We start from the raw sequence: 24,194 nt of genomic DNA on the forward strand, positions 1-24,194 counted from the left end.
CTTGGACAACTGAACGTGGCATACCAAAACTGGTCTTTTGTTCAGTCTTTGGAAGACAATGAGTGAGTTACCATACATTAAGAACAACAAGCTGCTGCGCCTATATACTTTGATTTGCTTTTTAAAGATAGTTGGCTAGCACTTAACAGCAAGTGCTAGGTAAAACAAGGCTTTTCTGGAGCAAAAAGTGATGTGATGGGGAGAGGGGTATTTTTTTTCATTGAAAAGGTGGAGACCAACCATTGCTCTGTCACAAGAGCAGGACTGGGACACTGAGCAAGGAGACGGTTGCCAGTGAGGACCACAGGCCATGCACATGCCAACCCTTCCTGGTTCATTCCTCAGTTTTCAACCCTTCTTGCTGATGCCCTCAAGAGAAAACACATGAGCAGCTTCCACATGCAGTTTTTCTAAGCCCTACCTTGGCAGCAGAGGTGGACAATTGCTGGGAGTGTACCCCAATTTCTCTCCCATCCTGCTATTTCCTTCCAGCTAAACCTCACTCTAGCAGGAACAGAGCAAACACACATTTGCAAAGCTCTGTTTAAAGGCAGGAGGATCACCCAGCAACACAAGCGTCCAAATGAAGCCACAACGACCACATCAGCTATCTGCTGCCAGCCTGAGGACTGTAACTAACTTGCGCATACATTTGCATAAGTTATATAAAAATGAATGTATAAAGTTATATTTATCTGTACTTGTATCTTCTTTGATATGAGTGGATGTTGCTTGTCCACCCACAGCAAAAACTTACAATATTGTAAGTTTATAAATACAGAAAGGAGAAGAGCAAATTACAACAGATTTCTCTTAGGCTACAGTTCAAATATTGTTCAGAGGAACGGAGTTGTGGACAGCAGCTTGGGCTCATAATTCCTCAACCAGTTGGCTAACAATATAGCACAATTTCCAGTGCTGTTGAGTTCCCATGGACTAGATGATCTCCTGAGGTCCCTTCCAACCCCAACCATGCTGTGACTCTGTGAATAAGGAAATCCATCTGATGAGGTGTGATAAATAACTCCGCTGCTTCACCTTCATTTCCCACTGCATCCATGGTCCTTGGAAAGATCCCATCAGCTGCAGTTCTCTGCACAAACTGCATGGGGCTGTATCCCACCCCAAACAGGGCACAAATGCAAGCCATCAGGGTCTGAGCCAACTCCCCCTGGATGCTGGTGGGAGCTTTCCTGGTGACTTCAAAGAGAGCTGAATCCAGTCCTCACCGCATAGCAAGGAAGATGTTCTTCAAGATCTATAAACAGAATTTTCTGTTCATCTTTCTATTTCCTAACTTCATAATCTCACATTCCTGGAGTAATGCCATTGGTTGCTGTTCTGCAGTTGATTTACAATAAACAGAAGAAAAACTCTGTAAACTTGTATTTTACTGCCAGTGACACACACTTCAAATTCCTTCTGTATTCTCAATGAAAAAAAAAAAAAGAAAAGTTACTACAAAGATCTGGAGGAAATACAGTATTCTGGCTTAATCCCTAATTGAAGAAGAGTAGACTTTTATGGAGACACAAATTATATTGTACATAATGAATTTCATCAGAATACAAATATAACAATATTGCTTTTTGCCTTTCAACTAGGGAAACATCATATTTTAAACTTGGGAATCGTTTAGCTTTCAGATTTCTCAAAGTAGTTGCAAGGAGACTTGGAATTTCAAAGTAATTGCAAGGGTACATGAAGCTTAAATCCAGCTTAATGACAAAGGGGAAGAGAAACTAAGAAATCTCAATTAGTGTAACCAGCGATAACTAGATTCGGTTTCTGGGTGAACAGTATCAGATTAGTACAAGGAAACAAACCCACTCATTTAGGAAATATATCAAAGCTTTTGTGGGAAGAAGAAAAAAAACAAGGCCAGGAGATCTCAAGTTCAAGTTACCATTAGCCCTGTGAAACATCAGAGCTCAAAGGGGGACAAATTGCCTGAGATAATGAAATGACTGAACATTCCTCATTGGGGTTAGGAGTTGTTTGGGGTTTTTGTGTGGTGGGTTGTTGGTTTTTTTTAAATCACTGAACATTGGTTTTTGCATTAAAAGTTGCCCAGTAGGTGAACTTCACACATTTAGTTTCAGAAAAAGAATTTAAAAGAAGTTGTCCTACTAAAAATACAACTCATTCCTGCCTCCACTCTGTGTGTGTATGTACATATATAGATATAACAATTCCGATTCTCCAAGGAATATAACCTAGTAGATAATCCAGTAAGTAACTGCACCAATATGAAGAGATCCACTTGTAGTAGTTGTTTTTCTGTATCTATGTACTGATCTCTGTAAATACAGGATTAACAACTTTTCTCGAAGCTTTTATTGTGTATCCACTAGAAAAAGAACATTTTCTTTGGCTAACACAATATAAATTACCTAATTAAGACACATGATCCGTGTAATAAACCCACATATATAAAACATGTGCAGCAAACAGTTTTTCAGCCCAAATGTGTCATTGAATTTTTTTTTCATTTTCAATTTAGGAAGAAAAAAGTATACCACATGTAGACTAATAGTCTCCCAAATTTCCTTTTTCTTTTTTCTTTCAATTACGAGAGCATTGTCATTACACAAGCCTAAAACCGAGTTCGTCATGCTGGGAGATGTGTGATTTATTTTCAGATTTTAACCTATAAATGGATCATATATACGTTCATCTGTAAAAATTGATATGTATCTATGATGTCAGCAACTTACGTATGGCGGTAATATAGATCATTCTATAGCACCATTATGATTACTGTTGAATAAAAAATTAGCAGGATAGAGAGCAAGTGCAGAACACATAATCCCAACAGCATGGAGTCCCAAAGGGTGAATGTGATCCTGGAGTACATGAAATGGAGGATAACACGTAGCAGCAGAGATTTGCTGTCTCCTCTGTGTACAGCACTGAGGAAGCCATTACCAAAAAACAACAAACAAACAAACCAACCCAACATTCAGTTCTGGCATTCACACAGCAAAAAGTATGTCAAAAAAGTGCAATTGTCTTAGGGGAAAAACAAACAAACAAAACCCCCACCAAACAAATCAAAAAACATCCCGCCCCCCCAACCCCAAACAAACAAAACCCCAACAACACAACAAACACTACAATTTTTTAAGAACTCACCTTGCAGATTTAAACTCCACCTGTTTCATTCATAAAAAAGATTTTTTAAAAATAAAAGTTTATTCAAGTGTAAAGAAGAATCAAAATCCAAAGGTTAGAAGTTGAAGCTAAAGAAATTTAAATGTGAAATATTTTAAATACTGAGACAAAAAATAACATCAGAACACCATAGTAAAAAAACTGTTCTTTCCTGAGGAGGAATATTTCTTGATCTGAGAATTTAGGAACTACTTAAGATGAAAAGTAAATGAGAAATATGCTGGTACTACCAAACAAAGCCCTATGGCCTATAGATCGAGAGATCAGACTAGTCCCTCCTGACCTTTCAATATAAGAGTAGTATTTTATTTAGTACTTCTATTATTTGTATTCTGAGAGTTCCCAGTCACAATTAAACTCTGCATCATGGAAGATGATGAGCAAACAGAGATTCCACGGGCTGTCCCCAAGAGTTTACAGTCTTGAAGTTCAATTTTGCAGCTTGCAGTGAATACAGTTCCACATGAGTGGGATTATTTTCCCAAATTTGATGATAACGCAATACCGACACTTATTATAATGGTATTTCTTTCATTTTACCATCACAATATTACAGAGTTTGACTGCATTCTTTGCTAAGTAGCCTATTCTGTTCTGCTCATATGAGACTCTAAATTGCCATTTCAAATTCCCGAGTTTATTAACTTTAAGTCTCAGTGCCAGATATTTTATATGGCAAGGCAGAGGCAGGAAGAAGCCTGTGACTGACGTGACATGTGAGTGTTCCTGGAGAATCCACTGGAGACTTCTATCTTTGATCTGAACCTCTATAATATGGAAAAGCTCATCACGTTGGCTAGACAGCCTCTATTTTCACATTTTAAGGCCTCAAAGGTCCCCAAGTTACCCAGGGAAAAATTTATTAATCCTTATTTTGGCATAACGAGCTAATGGGTTGTCCCAAATTCCAAGTCATCTTTTGAAATAGCCACACTTTCCAGGTCTCTCCTATCTGTTTGGGGTCCAGTGCCAATGTACGTATATCTGGCTACCAGCGCCAAGAAATCCCGTGTAGCATGTTTAAGCAGGTCAGTTCATGTCCCCACAACTGTTGTATTTCTGATCACCCCGATAGTTACTAAAAGCTTGTCCTCCAGACTGGTGGGATTCAGTTTCAATTTTTAGCACACTATTTTCACTGCATCCTACGCTGAGCCACAGCTTATCTATCATTTGATTCTGACAGATACATATTTTACATTTTGACAAGCAGCCTACTTGACTGCTTTCCTGTGACATCATCTTATCTCTGAATGTACCAACCTGTTAATAACTTCATTTTCTGGTTGAATTTTTCCAAATTAAATTAAGCAGGCGAAACATGTTAAGCTCACCAAGTCCTCTTAACACTTCTGCTGAAGGGCATCTTCTGATAGCTTGATTTTGAAAAGGGCAGCATACAACCTGTGTCGAGAGGGATCTGGTCCAACACATCAGGTTTCTGGAAGGTGAAAGATTTCTTCTTCAGCTAAGAAATACATAAAGGACAAAACATAAAACCAAACAACAAAATTTAAATATTTAGCATCTGTTAATATGCTGAAGATTGTATCATTATTTAATGGTACTTGAAGAAAACCCTTATGAGATAAAAAGGAGCAATACAATCTAACAAACTAATTTCCAATTTTCCTTCTGTAGATAGAAAGATGGAAGCTAAATATAGTACAATGTTAGCATGAAATGATTTTCTTTCTATCTTGCAACAATAAAAAAGTCAGCAGAAGCTTTTCTTTCATGTTAATTAAAACAATTTTAGGGAAAAAAATCTTCTTCCTGGATATACTATGTAATATTCTCAATTAAATATGGGCACTTTTGTACTTATCTTATTCCATAATTAGCTCTTCTGTGGAAGCAATACTGTACTGGACATGAAATCACAGGCCAGTGACAAAATTTAATTGGATAACATGGACACAAAATCAGAAAACCAGGCTCTTTTCCCAGTGGTGTAGATCAGAACATTTTTTCCCCATACTGTGTCTCGAGTCTGCTGCCATTTAAATTGGAAACGTTGCACCAGGAAGAAGGAAAATCAATATGAAAAACATAGTACAACTTATTTTTCCAGTTGTGTTACAAGCCAAAACACAGGACTCTTAGTTCCTGGAGTTTTCCCAAGCACTCAGGTTGTTTGGTTTTTTTTTAAAAAAAATAAAAAATTGGTGCACACAGAGCCATGAGCACCAATCCTGACCCTCTCAGGCCTCTAGAAAGGTTCAAAACAGCAGAGTTACACCACGCCCAGAGGTGAACCAGCATCTCTGACCATCACCCTATCCCAGGGATCTCCTCAGTGATGGACCTCTGTGCTCCAGATACATCCTGCCTTGGAGAAAATGGTCTTGGCATGTGTCTACCCAAAGCCACCAGGACTATCAGAAGGAGAAAACCCAACAGCGTTGCTTGGTGACAGAGAGAAGTCAAAAAGCCTCGACCACTTTGCTTTTGTTTTGCATCTGAGATCTGTTCTGCACTGAGAGGATGGATGAGGAGCAGAGAGAAAGGTCAATGCTATTCCCCTGGAGTTACACCTTTGCAAGACTATTCAGAGAACTAACTACATAAAATGCCATTACATAAATTACCACTACTGTGGGACTTCATTAGCATTTCTAGATTGCATTTTTTGATATATCTGAAAATATCCACCTAGGGTCAAATCCTCACTTCGTTCCATTCAAGGATGGGATAACTTCCAGGTCTAACAGGGTGTCAGACTCCAACAGAGGGTTTTGAAAACACAGTGTATCTCTTTGGGCTTTAGACAAGCAATTTTCAAAGATGCCTCATATGAGAAACACCACCCAGCATTGGAGAAGCTGCAAGAATGTGCTGGGGGCTTCCAGGGCTCCCCATGCTCATGCCCCTCCCTACCCCTCTTGTCTCCATTACGAACTTCTGAGCCAACTTCATACTTATTGGAAAACACATTAGGACCAATAACTCGAGAGTCAATTGTGATAAACGCTTTCATTTTACTTAACAATGTTAAAAAAAAAAAAAAAAAAAGACAAAAAAAAACCCAAACAAAAATTCTGATGATGCTAAGAGTGGTCTGATCCCATCCATCGTGTTTCTGTTACAACCCTGTTTTAAACCTTGCAGGTTTTGCCTAGGAAAGAAATCCAGACCTGAGGTAGAATTACCCTGGGATCAGAGAGACCAGCTAAGATTGAGCCTTTTAAACAGAGATCTCTACTACCTGGGAGCTGTAGACAGCAGCTGAAATATATGTCATTGTATTGGGGAGTGAGAAGAACAGTCTGTAACTTCAACTTGTTTAGAACAGATTTAATTAGAACTAATACAAATGCATCTTTCCTACATGGCTGATCTAATCAACACTGTCAGTTTTAATTACAGGCCTATTTAAGGTGAACATATTGCATTACTGTGAAAAAGATGCATTATTTTACATTGTAGGTGTACCTCCTACTTCTCTATCTGTCACACAGGCAGTGCCTTTAATAGCTGTTAATGTTATGTCTCATTTTCCAAGTTCAATTTTTGAAGTTTCTAAGCACAATCCAATGGAATCCAACCCAAATCTAATAATTGCAATCTATTTTCTTTTTTCCTCGCTATTTAGTTTCCACCACAAAGAGAATGACAGGTCTAATACGAGGCTCCTGAAATGTAGTTACATCTAAGCTTCAGCACTCCAGAGCACATAAAATAAATATATGATCAATGAAATGAAACATGACAAAATGTTTCATATTGACGTTATTTTTCTTTTCAAAACGGCCTTTATGGTTAATGCCCTTAGTCACTTTTTCCATACATTTTCTTTTTTGTAATATATAGCTTTCCGAGTTCTGATTTCAAGTTCAGGGTGCCTGGGGAGAATTGGAAGATTTCTTCAAACCAAGACTGTTCCTTCAGCCTTTCACATGAGAAAATTGTTAGGCGCATTAAAGTATTCCTGACTATGTTGCATTCCTTTGTTCAGAGTGAGTTTTGGGAACACATCCTTTTCTCATTATATTTCCATAAAATATATTTGATCTATTCTATTCTTAGAATACCTCTGATGTGGTCTGTGGATGGAGCACAGTATAAAAATACATATATATATATTTTTTTTTATACGAGACAAAATGTTTCCATTTCTTAGACACATAAAAAGTCACTCTGTAACACTCCACGAAAGTAAAACTTTACAGAAAGTTTTGGTATAACTGGTCACAGATCACAGAAGGAATCCATCCTTGCAGAGTCCAGTTGTAACTCAGAGCACACAGATAACGACAGAAGGAGAAGGGGAAAGAGGAGAGGAGCAGAAAATAAGGAAAGAGAAATAGAGAAGGAATGAGACCTGGATAATACGACTGGGAAGCAAGTTTATATTTAGAAGCACAGAAATATGTTAACCATGTGCCTTCTAGAAAAAATATAAGTCTGCCGTAATAGTAGTTGACAATAAAATCACCTTTGGAAAAAGTCTTAATGCTTTTAGAGCACAACCCAGGATACTTCCAAATGCAGACAGATGTTTGAAAAGTTTACACAGACACATCATTGCAGCAATTTAGGCTTTTTTTTCACCCCCCCCCGTTCACCTCCCTATCTTCTGGTTACTGTTTAGGACCTTGAGAAACACCAAGCAGCAGCCGTTCTGAGCAGCTCAGTCTTGGCTCGGCTGTTTATTGATCAAAACCATAATTTCATGGGTGTAGCAGTCCCTTCAGACCCCTTTTTCTCCAAAGTTTTCCATTTGCCCAAGGACCGCTGCTCCAACCTGAGATGTTGGAAACACGAGGACTGAGAACATCGGGTGGTCTCTGGTTCAGGATTCACCCTGATGTGTTCAGGGGTGAAACGTCCCCATGCACACGGCCAGGACCAAATCCCCCTTTTCCATCAGCTGAGCGATGTCCTCCCCCAATTTTCACTCCAGTCGTATCATCTGATGTGAACCGGGAGCCGGCAGCAGCCCAGCTGCATTGGTTACTGACCACAAATGACTTAATCCCCAGTATAAACAAGGCCTAACGTTTAAACTTATCTGCCGATTCCCTTGCAGCTTCCTACTCACAGTTCACGGAAGACGATTTCTCCTTGTTCCCACGACTGGAGAGTCGGGATCAAAGCCTTGCTGAGGAAGAATAAAAAGCTTTTTTTTCTTTTAACTCAGGTTGCAGATGTCTTCGAGATGTCTTCGCTTCACTATGTTGGGGTGTTAAAAAAAAAATCACCATAGAAAATTTAAAATCTTTAAGCAGTAACAGGCTTGTGTAGGTGCCGGCAGCAGCAGCTGCACGGGATGCAGTTTGTGCCTCTCGCTGTCCTCATAAATACATATATTTATTGTTGATTGTTTAACAGACAAACTGGCATTCCCTCCAGATGCTATTTGAACAGCCATGGGAAGGCTTCAATCAGCTGAGCCAGAAAGCAGGTGAAATAGGGGGTTTCCATTTATTTAGTTTCAATTCTCATCAGAAACAAAAAACATTGGAGAAAAGTCACATAAAGCAAAATGTAAAATCTCTGAATAATAATTTAATGGGCTTTGGTTTTGTTGTTGTTGTTGTGTGGGTTTTTTGTTTGTTTGTTTAATGGGTATTTCACTTAGGAGGGGTGAAACGCAGCTTACAGTTTCAAAATCAGACCGGTAGCGTCTGTCTGGGAAGCTTCGATGTATCGACAGCACAAAGCAGATGCCTGATCCAGCACAAACTGCAGAGGCTGGAAATGTGGGAATTATTCATATAGGTGTGTTGGCAGAACTGTGTCATCTACCCCGTAACGCACCTGGTTGCTATCACTTTTACTTTAAAGAACGCTAAAATGCAGCTAATAAAATTTAAAAAGAAAATCATATAAAGTGACATATAAGCAGGTTTCACATATGAGTAAAAAAGCTTTAGCATGTTCTTTGACACGTGAAGTGTACATTCTCTTTTATCAGGCTTTTTCTGATTAAAATAATGAGAAACATGCACTACCTAAAAAAAACATTTTAAAAAATCCAAACTCACCCACATTAATAAGTACTGCATGTGCAACAGGATCATTCTAGCAAAGGAAATTTTCCCCCTATGAAATTTTTTTCAGTAACATACAACAATGCATTTTCACGACGCTGCCCACAAATCTGTACACATAAACGGACTTATACAAAGGCGAGCTATTTCCCCCTAGGAACTCTCCAATTCCAGTCGTTATTTTAATTGCCACACATCACTCCTCTCCCTTCAGTGCCCTTGGCTCTGCTACTGCCACCCTAAGTGTCCTTCTACCCAAAGAAGCTCTGCCCATCTCAGGAGGTCCCAGCCACACAAGCAGACCCATGTCCCAGGTAGGTCGCCTGTGTCACACATGTAAGGGACACTCGTCTTGTCTTGTCACTATCCTAGTGAGCTGCTCTTCGACCACTGGAGATGTTGATGGGAGCCAAGGCCACGCCAAGCACACACCTTCTGGTTGAACCACTCCAGAAAAACTGATGCAGTGCACCTTGGGTCATTTAATCAAGCTCATCTTAAGTTCGTAGACCAGATAAAGCCATTCACATTAAGCCCTCTTGCTGTTGTGTGGTTAAATTTCAGACACTTTTTCCACTGAAGAGGCTCTTGAGCTCCCACACTCGCTACAAGGAACTGAAGACCCAACGCCTGATAGACACCATCTCCTTGCTGTAGCAAGTTTTTGAAGCGTTGTCCCGTCTCGCTTTTGCTCACCATCAGCATTCCCCAATGTTCACAGCTGCCCAGGTGCCCCCATGCAATTGTTGGCCACACACGAGCAGATTGACTGTGTATGTCGAGTACAAGATGGAGCAAAACCAGTTCCTCATAGACACTGCATGGGAGAATGTCCCAGCGTACTCTTGAGGGGGAGGTTTTCTCCATTTGATGTTAAAGCACTCAACCAGTGGTCCAGAACAATTAAAAAACAAACAAACAAAACTGTATGCTTGTCTTCCCACGTAGTATATGAAATCTAAAACTGCAGGGATCAGGAAAGCTTCAGCACCTCAGTTTCCACCATCATATGTTGTCCATCTATTTAAGTGCAAAGTAAAGGCCACTGATCAAGCGAGCACTTCGTTTATCGATATTTCTTCATATGAGCTCAGCGATCCACAGGATCAATCCCTTAATTTGCAACATCTTTTAAACATGTCAGAGATCAGAAATGAGCCATATCTTGCTTCTTAACAAGTTTCTACATAAATCACTGACTTATTAAAACCAAAATGCAATATCCTCAATAATGATCAAATCCTACTGTGGAACATCAAAATATTTTTATAACAAAGGTTATGTCTTGAGTTATATTTTTTGTAAGCAGGGGTTTTATATTTAAAAAAAAAAATCAATATTTTAACATGTAACACCTAAATCTCTGACCTTCCTATGGCTACATTTCAAAGGCAATGTGTGTGTTCCATTTAACTTTTTTCTTTTTTTAAAAAAAAGAAATAAGCTCACTCTTCAGAAAGTTGTAAATATCCTAGAAGGCTTGTTAATCATGAAATCTTGTAAACTGAAATTTGTTCAGGGCAAGGGGAATCTATAGGATTTTCAGCAAACTGCCTTTGTTTCAGATGCACTGGTTCACGTGTCAGCACGCCAATGTGTCATGCCTGGTTACATGTGTCTTGTTGTGTTAAAATTATGTTCCTGACATACCCAGGCTCAATGCCCCATCTCCATATGTGTCAGGCTGCCCATTTTAAGAGTGTTAGCTTTTAATTTCCTTATTTTTTTTTGCCTTGCGTGAATTTACCAACTAGATAGTAAGACGGATGCCCTCTTCCATCACCGGTCCCAGTAGAGCCCGCCTGGGAAGAGTCTTGCACCCACGAGGACTCCAAACACACTTAAATTGTACGTGGCAATAGTCCAAGCACAAAGGAGAGGCTGTACAATAAACAGCTGGATATGACAGGATGGCTTGATTTGTACTGCTTTCCCAGAGCCCTCCCTGAAAGCCCTGCTCTTCACAGGAGGAAAAAAAAAAAGAAATGGATGCTTATATTTCTCACCTGTGCAAAATAGAGATATTTAGCTACAGGGCATCGTTTCCAGTGGGCACAGAGGATCCTGGCAGGCTGACAGTGTGCAAAACTTCGCAGTTAACTAGAAACCCTAGGTAAATTAAGCAAACATGGGCTCTGATCCCGCTGAAAGCAATCTAGGTAGGATTATTGTTCTACAACACAATTCTCATCCAGCTGTTCGAAATGTGAACACATGTCAGTCTCCAGTACTAACATTTGCTTCTGTTAATTTCAGTTGAATTCAGCTAAATAATTTGCCTTTCTCTTCCTCTGAAATATGGGATTATAATCAGCCCACCACACAGGACTTACTTTGGACAGCTAGGAATCATCAGTAAACAGAAGTTTCCTTACAAGAATATTTTGAATTTCTTTTCTGTCTTACATACCAGTGTTGAAAGGTCAAAACTCTCATTACAGAGCTCAAGACTTAAATATGTATTTTGGTAAAATTATAATTTCTTATTATGGATATAAAACAGATAAAAATTGTATAATAGTACCGAATTTTTATGGGGATACAAAGGTAATATGACAGGCATCAAACTTTTCATGCATTAGAGTGAGAGTCTTTTAGTTCCCTTTTAAACCAGGGCACAAGGTAGAGGCCTAGGTACAGTACTTCATGGTGGCAGTGGGAATAACTCTCATAAACACCCAATCTTTATATTATCTCACATGTGTCCTCTCCATACACTTGCCAGTCAAAAATTGGAAGTCTCTTTGAGTAAGACAGTCTGGAGACCCACCACCTGAAAGAGTCTAAAGCTCTTTTTTACTATAATATTCATTGATCTCTTCAAGTGAAAAGCAAACATCTCATCACTCAATATCTTATCATACAAAGTTACACAGACAAGAGAAGCAGCAGCAATCTATTAGCTTTTTTAATTCCTGTACCAGGACTACCTTTCCTCTGAAAAAGTGAGGTTAGAACACAGAAATTAAATTTATAAATTATTTATGCAAGCACAAAAGTAAACTTGTTCATTAAGTGAAGACTCGTATAGCTGACTTTGCAAGTATCTTCCATGTTTGGGTCTTGAGGTAACATATTTCAACACTGACAAAAACCAATTTTATAAAAGCAAGAAGTAACAAAGTAATGAATAACCAAGCTGTCAAGCATAATTATGTCACAGGTCAATGTTTCTTCGACAACAGTAGTTGATGTACTCTGTGTTATCTCACACGCTCATAAAAAATAACAGATATTACCTGCTGGTACAAAATTTTAACAGCAAGTTCTGACTTCGGAGGTAGCATAATTAACAAGTGATTTTAAAAGTACTTGAGTAGTTAAATAGAAATGAGTCTAAACATTTCACTCAATGATAATAGACTGGGATAATCCTTAATATTTCATAATTCAAACTCCAGCTTTTCCTTATTACAATCCTCTGCATGTCTGCAAAGCAACCCACTATCCCCATTTTCAGCTGTGTTTCAAATAACTGGGCAGTTTATCACCCAGACATGGCAAGACCTTGAGATAACATGGGATTCTAGTTTGGGACTTTTTTAACTGCACTAAAAGTTTTCTGAAGAAAATTTGAAAGGCAAATTCATTAGTCTGAAGCTAAACTCTTTTTTTTTTTTTTTTTTATGAAATTGACTGGTTTACATCTTGCAGCATTCCAAAAAAATTAAAAATAATAAACATCTCAGACTTGCTGCCTCTTTAGCTGGACAGGTTTCCCACAGCTGAATCCTTTGATGATACTCTTTGGACTTTCTATTTTAAGAAGTCATCCTTTTCTGCTTCTCTCTGGAGGCAAACTCTTTTGCTCTCCTGCCAATCCTCATCCTGACCTCTCTGTCCTGTATACTTGGCCCCTCTGTCTCTTTTCCAAAGTCCTCTCTCCCTCCGCACTAATAGACCCTTTTCACTTCCAATGCCAATAATTCCCCCTCAGTTGCCAACAGACCTTTTCTCCTGCCCTGGTTGCCAAATTATTTAATCTTCTAGCCCTTCTTCTTAGCTTTTGCCAGAAGATTTCTCCAACTTCCAGAGAAAGCGTGTTGCCAAGACCACCCCATGGATTTGCACCAGTATAACAGCCAGTATTGATACAACTGGATATATTAACTGCAGGAACCACATGTAGCAGTAAAAACCTACATTATTATGACATTGAAGTTATATGTAAACATTGACCTTAATTGCACATCAAGAGGAAATTACTTTTCAAATGCTATAGGTAATAATTTTCACTCAGTCTCTAATTTCCAAACCAAAATATTATGTTAAAGAACACATAAAGATATACTGGAGACCACCTTCCCGCCCCCACCCCGTGGAGGAGAGTGTCCTGTTTACTAAACACCTCTTTACCATTAACACCTTAAAAATAGCAATATTGTTAGGTCAGCTGCTTTGTACGAGTTTCATGTGAACAAAAAAACATGTATTGTTTGTTGCGATAGCTGCAAGTTGGTACCCAACAACCTCTCACTCTACAGCAAACTCATTGACACAGTTCTTAACAGAACCCCTAATTCTCATAGATTATTTCTCAGACTCCTCCAAGCCACGTGTCAAAAAAAGAACAACTGTCCATGACTCCGGGACTAAGGGAGGATGTTCTTTATGGCATTGGAAAAAACACTTTATCTATATATGCATATTATTCTTCCTCAGCTACAGCAATATATGTCTATCCAGTCCACCCAAACTAATATTTCAACATGATGACGTTGTCATTCAAAAGCTTTAGGCTCGGTTACCATAGTTCTCATAGTCACAGGAGGAAATCATTACCTTTAAAAGAAGTACAAATGGTTCAGAGCACAGCAAACTAGAAGCAGAGGTGCCCTCCAAGCCCACCATCCTTATATTCAACCCTCCTCCCATTAAATATAAAGTCAAATACTTCATTTCATTTTGAGTTTACAAAACCCTCCGAGGGACAAACCAGCTTTGTGGGCCCCATCACCCAGCACGAACATACTCGCACTTGAGAATTGCCCTCAAATAGGAACATAACCGAGAATCAAATGCATGGAGACAGATTAAGTGGTTCAGGCAACAAAAAGAGACTTGCTCCTAAAAATATAGCCATGATTAGAATACCAGCATTTCTAAAAGCCGCTAATAAATTTTGCTTTATTGACCTACAGCAGCCTCAGAAAAAGAACACCATAAACTAGACAACTCCACAACCCCCTCTTCATAGATTGGGGAAGAAAGAATAAATGTCTGCTTTGCAAAATTTTGAAACGAAAGACACGAGTGCTGCATAAATACCTATGTTCATACACAAGTAAATTGATAATCACCATTGTGAAGTTAGTCAAAATGTCTTAAAATACTCTGCTTGCCTGATGTAAACTCAATGTAAGGACATCATTTGCTGAGCTCAGAACATTTCAGCCCACAAACTATTTGCAACCTCAGACCTGTAGATTCTTAAAAGCTTGTTATGGTTTCAAGGGCCTTCAAGCTCTCCCCATGCCAGTTTTTACCAGGCAAAGGTACCCATCCTAATCTTTGCATTCACATTTTATGCAGTAAAGTGGAACAGTTTTCAATTTAGGCAATAAAACACCCTCCAGCTGAAGAAAATTCTCACATTACAGTATGTTAAGAAGAATCTACTTCAATTGTGGTCAGTTGTCATGGAGAACGTAGGGGGGAGCAGGGAGAAAAGTGTATTCCCATGTGAGAACCTTTCCCACTAAAAAAAGAGTAAAAAAAAAAGCACTCCCCTCCTTCTGTGCTTGAGATTTTATGCAAAGTAGGTGAATCTGGAATGAGACATCATTTAAAAAATACTCATTGTGCTATTTATGTACATAAATGTGGTTGTGTAAAAGTATAACAGGAATGCATTCACAATTGGTTTAAGTAATTTTCTCTTGGCAAACCACCATAAAAAACAGGGGCGTCATGGCGCCACCAGAATCCTAAATTGTGGTGGAGAATCATCAGTACACATGGCATTAATCTCTGTCTCCTTGCAGGAGACACCCTTGCCTGCATTACTGGCCTCTCTCTTAAATCTAAGACGTTGTAACTGGAGTTTAAAATGACACCATAAATAAGATATACTCTTCCGCCCTTCCCCACCAGAAAAAAGATTCCCACTTTATTAAAAAGACACATATTTCAGACAGTTTACTCCTGTTAGCGTTCTTCATTGCCAAAGCACACCGAAAGCTTACTGTTAATGGGTTAATAATAGATCATATAATCTTCAGTATTCATATCGGACATGATTCAGACTACTGAGAGACTTTTTAAATATATACATATAATTAGTTAACCCATTGGTATTACATTCTTGTTACTTTGGATTGATCATAAGACTGTAGGGATCTCATTATACCAAACCAGTTTATTTTCCCTAGTGACTGAGAACACTTAGCTGTCTTTAAATATCTTACTATTAGTCGCTTGCTAACTTTTCAAATCTTCTTTTTCCTTCTTCCAAATTTAGGCAGAGTTTTGTTAATAGAGCAATTTAAACCAAAAAAAAAAAAAAAAAAAAAATCACCATTCTCTTTGCAAATTTCTCCGTGACTTGTAAACATTTAAAAAATGTTCTACCAGATGAAATTCATGTCTTTTAAAGGAAACTCTGTCTCTATTTTGGAGCAGGGGGGGAGAAGACTGATAGTTTGGGAACACCCACTCAAGATAAAATAAGGATCCTGGAAGATTTCCTGTGGGGGTTAATGGAGGCCAGGCCAATGGTAACTGACCTTGAAGTCCCCAGATGAAGCTTCTCATTTGTCCTCTGATTATTTATGTATTTTTTTAAAGGATTCTTCACTATGCAAAACTAAGTTTGTCAACCCTGATATGGTGAGAGTCCAAAAAATGTCACTGATAAGTACCACCTTCATATGCACTTACAAAAAAAGCCAGGGAACTCAATGTGGAAATATTTTTAGTTGACTTGCTTATAATCTACTTAGAACAGCATTGCTAAAAACATGCTAACATAATTCAAAGATAGTACAGCAGCATAGCATTAGCATATTAAATAATTAGCAGATATAGGTATTTTAAATGAAACTTACCCACAATGACACGTTTAATTCAGATTGTGAGCCATGGTGTGCTTTTCCCAACAAGTTATATGACTCTAATACCATCTTTAAAAGCTATTATTTTAGGTACCTCCAGAAAAAAAAAGAAGGAAAAAAAGTGTTAAAGATCCATACACAGGGTTTCTGCAAATGAATATGATGTATTCCAGAAACAACATGCATTCACACAGACACTCAATAAGAAAGGGACTGTTTACTCAGTTTATAGCTTGAAAACCACTAGGGACTGTGTTCCAGTATGGGAAATTTTAGTACAGTGCATTGTTAATACAAAATAAAAAGCAAGCCTAGGAAGTTCAGATTATATTTTTTTGAAAATACTTGTTTGGACCATTAAAAAAAATATTGCCTTCTAATGTCAAAGTATGAACAAATACTTTTTCAGATGAATAAAATCTGTAATCAGTTAGATAAGAGCAATATGCCTTTTTTTGGCATTTAATCAAACAATGAAATCACATACACATTTCCTGACACAAAAGACAAATGATGTAATAATCTGAAGGAGTTTCTCTATCTCCTTGGAACTTTGCATACTTGACTTGTTTTCCATATTTTGTGACTTTAAATGGTGGGAAAATTATATTAAAATGCTTGTAGCAGTTCCTCTAAACTAGCATCCTTTTTGTTTTATTGTATTTAATATAAAAGCAGCAATTATTTGATTTCAAAGTTATGAAAATATGTACCTTATGAGAAAACAAGCAATTTAAGCTTTAATTGGTGTCATTTTTCACAGAACTGGCAAGATTCTTGCATCCCTGGCATGTTGTTTTCTATAAAACTGCAGAGCTGCTTTCAATGAATGTTTTACGAATGTATAAGTTGTTACATGAAGGTATGTGAGTGGATGCCTGGAAATATAAGATTTCTGGGGGGATTTATTCACAGAAGATGCATTTCATTTCATAGTGTATATACTGTAATTTTTCCTTAATATTCCTAATGTGCTTTGCTCCCCATTAAGCATTTCTTCCATTCTTGTACGAGAAGAAAGGGGAGGTATGCAAAAGGGATATTTTGCACAGGAGAAATAGAAATAAAGATGGGGGAAACAATGGGAGAAAAAAAAATGCTTTGAAAGATTATTTTATATACATTTTTTGTGCAAAATTAGAGACCCCAGATGGTTGATTTTCACTTTTTTTTTTTTTAAATTTTAGTGAAAGGCTCAATCCCTAATTTAACTTTCCTCCACGAAGCATATAATCCTCCTGCCCCTACCTGCCAGGGGCATGCTTTTCTTTTTTAATTTATTTAAAATGGTACCCACAAGATGTGAACTACAGGCCTCCCACACTAATTCCTGTAAAGATGTACCACAAAAGAACAATTCCGGTTCAAGAGCCTGGCCTGTGTGTCCAGGTACCCAACTCCACACCAGTCACGACAAAGTGCATATGGCTACAAATATCAAGATACCTCAAGCGTTGCAATGGCCCAGCCACAAGAAGAAAGCTTATGCAGATTGAGAGATGACTGCGAACCTGAGACGTGGCCATAGCTTTTGTCAGCAGCAGAACCTTAGGAAGGAGTAGGAGCCTCATGGATATTGTGTCTTGCTGTGTGACTCATCTTCAAAGTCCTCTCAGAGGTTTGGATCAAGCTAGGATGGAGCCTTGCTGGTCTGCATGATGGCAGGCACCTTCAGCAAGAGGGCATTTCACCGGGAGGTTGGTCCAGAACTCTGTGCTCTCCTGGTGTAAGAGAAGGAGAGGTACCTGTAACAAGAAGTGTGGAAGAGCATCTCTGTGGGTCCATCAGCCCCACAGCAGCAGAGACCCTATTCCTCTATGGAACTGTCCTTCCCTTAGTACAGAGACAGTGGCCACCACTCAACAAATACTTGTAACCCAAGGACTTTGGAGCTTTGCTTTAGCCAGCAGATACTTAGACATGACATCATCCAAAAGGATTTCAACAAGCAAACGTTTCACCCTGTACATGGGCCAAACTAGTGAATCAATTCATTCATATGCACAGGAAATTATTTCTCCCGGAGTAACCATGCTTCGCTAAAAAACCACCATTGCCACTGCATTTGGAGTCTGCTCTGTACAATCAGCCAAGCATGAGGAGGTGGTCAATGTCTCAAAGAGTGAGAGTGCAGGGTTCCACAGCATTTTTTTCTCCTCTCAAAAATGAGGAAGACCATGAGCTGAGGCATCACCAGATACAACATGGGGAGCATCAGCACATTTCAGCCTCAACCAGGAGGGCACATTGGTGTTGAGCACTCAATTAAGGATTCACAGCTATTTAGTCCATAATTTCTCTGTTCTAGATTTTATGAGCTAGACACCAACACATTTGGCTCACAAATGTTTCTACTCAACCATGTGTCTACTGGAACCAGGAGTGGGCACCTGTGAAATATCCAAGCACAGCGAGAGGCTCTGCAGCCTCTTGTCTCCCCATCCAGCTTCTCACACATTCCCCTTCAACATCAAAAAACCTACTAGCATGACTTTCTCTCTGCCTGTGACCATTCCTTCTTTACACTTCAACATTTTAATTAAAAAGCAATAAAACACTTTAATTTGAGGTTTGTACATAAAAATACAAGTAAAAATGGCCTGAACGCTGGGCAAATACTATTGAAATCTGAGCTGAAAGGCAGTTAGAGTAACTTTAACCACCTGAGAAATGCAATAATCACCCTGAAATGCACAGCCTGGAGTGTTTTATTGCCATTATAAACTGCAATTTATACATTAAAACAAGGAAAACGGTCAGACCCATCCATTTATGAGCTATAATAAATATGGTCATGACATCACTGACAACCAGTCACAAACTTCCAAACAGATCCAGAGCTCTAAAGCAATTTCACAATTACCTTTTAAATCTGTTTTCTATCAGCACACGTGTATTTCTTGGGTGAGCACAGGCCTGACTCAGCAACGGTGTCTTCATGGGTGTGAAGGTCTCCTGCATTCTGGAAGCTCTTGGCCTTTGTCTTTCATGTCTTCTGCACCCATCCAACCCACCACTAAACTTCCCATCTATCTTCCCCATGACACCCATGAAAGAATTGAAAAAAAACCCCTTATTATTTGAGGTTTTTGGGTTGTTTGGTTGTGTTTTTTTTTTTTTTCCCAAATCTCAACAGAATTTGGGAGGAATGCTGCTTAGGGAAAATCTCTCAAATGGCCATTATTGCCCTCACCAAGTCCCTCTGTTTGAGGGCCAAGCATTCCTCAGCCATCTCTGCTAAGTGGTTGCCCTCAGAAGTGTCAGACATTGCATGCAGCCTTGAATACAACTGCTCAATTGCTTTTGCCCAATTTCTCGTTCAAACACAGCCCCAATATTTGTTCTTTCCACTGTTGCAAGCTTCTTAGGGGAGGAGAGGTTCCAAAATGAATAAATCGTACCTCAGGGAACAGTTCTTCTCTAAGAACAAGCTAACGGGATATGCCTATAATAGAAAAAAAAAAAAAATAGAACTTTAAAGAAAAAAAAAAAGAGTGTTTTTCTCTCAAAACCCATAGTGTAATAATTTCCTTCTCTACTGCTCAATGCCTTCCATGATGAAACTTGTCCTGGTCCCTCAGCCTTCCAGTTGCCAACGCATGTCACATGTGCTGCGGCTACATTGGGATCAAAGATCTTTGACTTCATTCTCAGACTCCGATAACCTATAGCTAAGCTGGAGAAGATGAGCTGTGGTATCAGTTGCATGGGCCTGATCCAACAGCATCTGCCAAGCAAGAAGCCCCCCTGCAAGCAGGACAACAGCTGAAGACGTTCAGATCAGAGGGAACTCGCTGTGCTGAAGCCGAGAGGAGCTGGGAGTCACAGGGCGAGGAGCAGCCATCAATTTGATGTCATGCTGTGTGCAAGACAGGCTGGAACAATGAAACGGGGTGACCCTCTGATTCACCAGCACAAGCAAAGGCGAAATACCCAGTGAAGGAAGGAGCACACGCCGTGCTGGAGAAGACACAGCCTTTGATATGCTAGTCAAACACAAGGTCTTGCGAGATTTAGCAGTACTGACCCTATTATTTTATATTTATCCCTCCTACTCAAAGCATCTCAATCCCCTTCAGTTCCTATCTTCGTAGCCCAGTGGTGATTGCTTTTCATCTCCCCACATTTTCCTTTAAATCAGCCCGGCTTTTCTGCAGAAAGTATCCTTGATTTTGACTCTGCTCAGAAGAACATCATCTCACCACAAACTGCTCTTCAAATCCTTCAACTTCCCTTGCCAAGCATCAATCTCAGCCCTTGGTGGAAACTCATAGCAAAAAAAATATAATACCATCAAAAGGACACTAGTCAAGCAGACAAATCAACTTAATAAAACACTGCAAATAACTTGTGGTCAGGTAGCATAGCATGGATCGTATGCGGTGGGAGAAAAGTAATTAGATAAGATAAAGCCCTTTCACAGGTCTTTAGAGAAATTTCTTCTGAAAACACACTATGGTTATTCGCATATGGAAGGAACTCAGCAGTTACCAAGCCTCAAGGTATTTGTCTTTACAACGCTCCTCAGAAGTAGATGAAGAGAGTATTATTTTTCCACTTCGAGGAAGCAAAAACTGAAAAAACAAGGATATTGTGTGATTTTTTTTTTCCATGGTTTTAGAAACTATGGAAAATGATAGCAACTATGGCAAACAATTTTCAGATGACCCGTTCTACACTGCCTATTGTTTACAGTAATACAGGATACAATTGCTCCTCCTTTCAGATGTAATACTCACTGCAGCACATACAAAGATACACATTTCTTCTCCAGTACCATCCTACTCTACATCGGGTTGGTAACATCCCATGAAAGCCCAAGGAAGCCTTCATAGTTTGACAGCAAGCATGGTGGCAGGCCTAAAGTTTTGTAAGGAAAGTTATTTACTTGACCACAAAGGAAACCTAGGGCAGGGCCATCAGAGGGTCAGAGCAAAACAATGATCAGCACAAGAAGATTGCTAGATGTTGACCTCTTTAAACCTCTTCGTAGCATTGGCTTTCACTAGTTGTGTAAGAGTAGGCCAAGCACTAAGGAAGCTTTTTTTCTTTCATTCTGAACGTATGTTAATATTTGAAAGGGTTCGCTCTGAATAACTCCATTGGATTTGAACGGCACGTTGCTGTCAGAGGAGAGGAGGAAGGAGCAAATAGTAAAAAATGATCAACATTGGTGGTTAGTAAAATGTTACTGGAAGATACTGAGAAGAAAGGAAGATGAGGATGATTTCTCACTTAAAATAAAGCTTTCTCTAACACCCATCATACATCAAAAACAGCAACGAAATACATTTTTAAGGTAAAAGTAAGTTAACATCTCTCATTGTATTCATAACTGAACAAAGCCAGATGGGGACCAAGGAAGGGAAGCACTGCTGTTGATCCAGTGTAACACATATACATGTACACATGGATTCACACCCACACCCAACACTTCTCAACCTTGTGTTTGTGATCTCAGTGCTCCTAGTGAAAGAAGTCATGTTGACAGTCTGATTTCTAAGAAAATTTGCGAGTACAAATTCAAAATTTTGAGAGTGATTATAAGAATAAGTGTATCTATGTGTCTATTGAATATATATATGTTCTTCCAAACAAATTTTATTAACTGGAAATTTACTTCATGGACTTTTCAGCATCAGTACATACAAATTTTTCACTGATAGAGAATAATTTTTCTCACTTTCATCAGAAAATTTCTTAGTTGGAAAAAACCCTCTTCAGTGCTCCTTATTAATATTTTTAATAATTTAAAATGTTTATGAGCTTAATGCATCCTAGATATCTAATTATTTCCAGACTTTCACTTACACATTGCTAATGGGACAAACATCATCTTGTCTCATTTGTTTTTATTTGGGAAGAGTATTAAGTTACAACAAATGCAGTGTATGATCTAAAATTCAGAATATTTGACCACTTCATGATAGCCAGATGATAAGCAGGGATTACTCTTTCTCAAAACACTGAGACACTGTTCTTCTCAATATTCGATATGTGTTGTTTGCTATTTGAACTGAGTGTTCCATCACTGTAGTGCTCTTGTTCTTTGATTAGATGATCTAAGTTGTATAAAGCAGGTGGCTACTCTGATTAATTTGCTTTGGCTTTGTTTTTCTCCAAGGGACAGTGGAAATACTTCGGTTGGTGTGAATGACAGGCCACGAGAGGTTGAAAATTGTAAGGACAAGCACAATGATTTAAAAACTTTCCTTATGCACAAGAAGTATTGTATATGGCTTAGTATATGGAGCAACAGGTTAATACATCAAGCTTTTTTCTTAATAACCGGGGCAATAAAACAGTGAAGGGAAAATGTGTTTTTAAGTCTGAATTCAAGCTTACCATTTTGAGATCTCTCGTGAAAATTCATCTGTACAATTGTAAACCAAGCTTTAACCCTGCAAAGACATGTTTATGTGCTTAGCTGTACCCTAGCTGAGCAGCACCATGTTCCTCAATAGGATTCATCATGGGACTACTTAGAGACATTAACACTAATTAAACAGAAGCATTAAACTCTTTACAGGATTGAGACCTAAATGACTTCAATTTCCACTAAAAATTATTTTCATTTCGTAATTAAAGCAGATTTTTACTACTAGCATGGTATTTGATCTCCACTTCAACGTACGGAGATAAAACCCTTGTTAGCACAAGCGGCTTTCAGAAAGCGAGTAAGAACAGTGCAAATATCTACATTTGAATTTCTAGGTAAGATTTGCTTTCTGAGTTGTTCTCATTTTTAATTCTTCGCCATTCTTCATTATTGCTGTGATTCTACTTCTAGCCCTATATGTAGTCTGACTATCATTTGTATCTGGTTTATATCTTACGGTCTAGCAACTTACTGTAGTGTCCATCTGTGTGATACTAAAGTACCTCTTGGACCTGCCTCCTTGGTTAGCAATGTGGTTTTTTTTAGTATACTGCATGTTTCCCCAGTCCATTCTTGTTCCCCAAAACACTATCATAATCCATCACTCCCCACTAAATCCTGGTGGGTTTGGGACATACTTTTGTGCTTCAGAGAGCCCACTTGATCCACCTGATCCCTGCAGCCAGGTGGGATCACTGACATCCAATAGACATGTGCATATTAAAGACAACCAAACACCAAAAAAAAAGAGGAGTGTTTCAGTTAATGGAAATTCTTTTTTCTTAGCCAAAAGTTACTCTGCATCCTGCAAGCTCCTAGTAATTAACACCTTTACAAAGGCAGACAAAATTATTATTAATGCAAAGTTGGGGTCTGGTCTCCATCACACATATTTTATTTTATGATGGGCAGACCCAAAGCCTGTTCTAGAAGGTTACCAGGTTTAGACCATGAGCTGCAACTGCTCAGAAGCCAGGGGAAGACAAACAAACAAACAACAAGTTAAAAAGAGTCAATGTTACAGGCACACCATGGTAATCCTGTGGAGCCTGCCTTAAAGAAATAATGCTATACGAGAACCGTAATGAGTAGAGGCGTTGTGCCTTTTCTGAGATCAAAATCATGCTCCTCTCAAGTTTGAAAAGTGAATATAGGACTCATGATCAGTCTTTTGTGGTTTAAAATCCAAGAATCACTTAGCCAGCTATTTCCCCAGCACTGTCAACCACAGCAGAGAAACACATCTTAGGACTGAGGCAATTATACTACTAACAACATTAATGTGGGTTTGGAGTTGTTTTTTGTTAGATTTTTGGTTTTGTTTTGTTTTGTTGTTTTTTTTTTGAGGGATGGTTGGGGGAACTAGTAATACCCTTACTAAAAACATACTGCAGGGTTCAGTAGCAAAAGCCCTTCTGAGATTAGGTATAATTACTGTAAACAACTTTATTTTTATTTTTTTTTTTTTTCCCCAGAATACATGCACTTTAAACTTCTCGTGGCCCTTTTCCAAGTACTTTTCTAAAATGACATCAGCAAGCCAAGGCCAAAAACTTAATATATCTGCTTAGACTCAACATAAAAGTATTACTA

Source organism: Patagioenas fasciata, chromosome 7 (assembly GCF_037038585.1).
Source record: "Patagioenas fasciata isolate bPatFas1 chromosome 7, bPatFas1.hap1, whole genome shotgun sequence".
Classification (NCBI taxonomy): Eukaryota; Metazoa; Chordata; class Aves; order Columbiformes; family Columbidae; genus Patagioenas; species Patagioenas fasciata.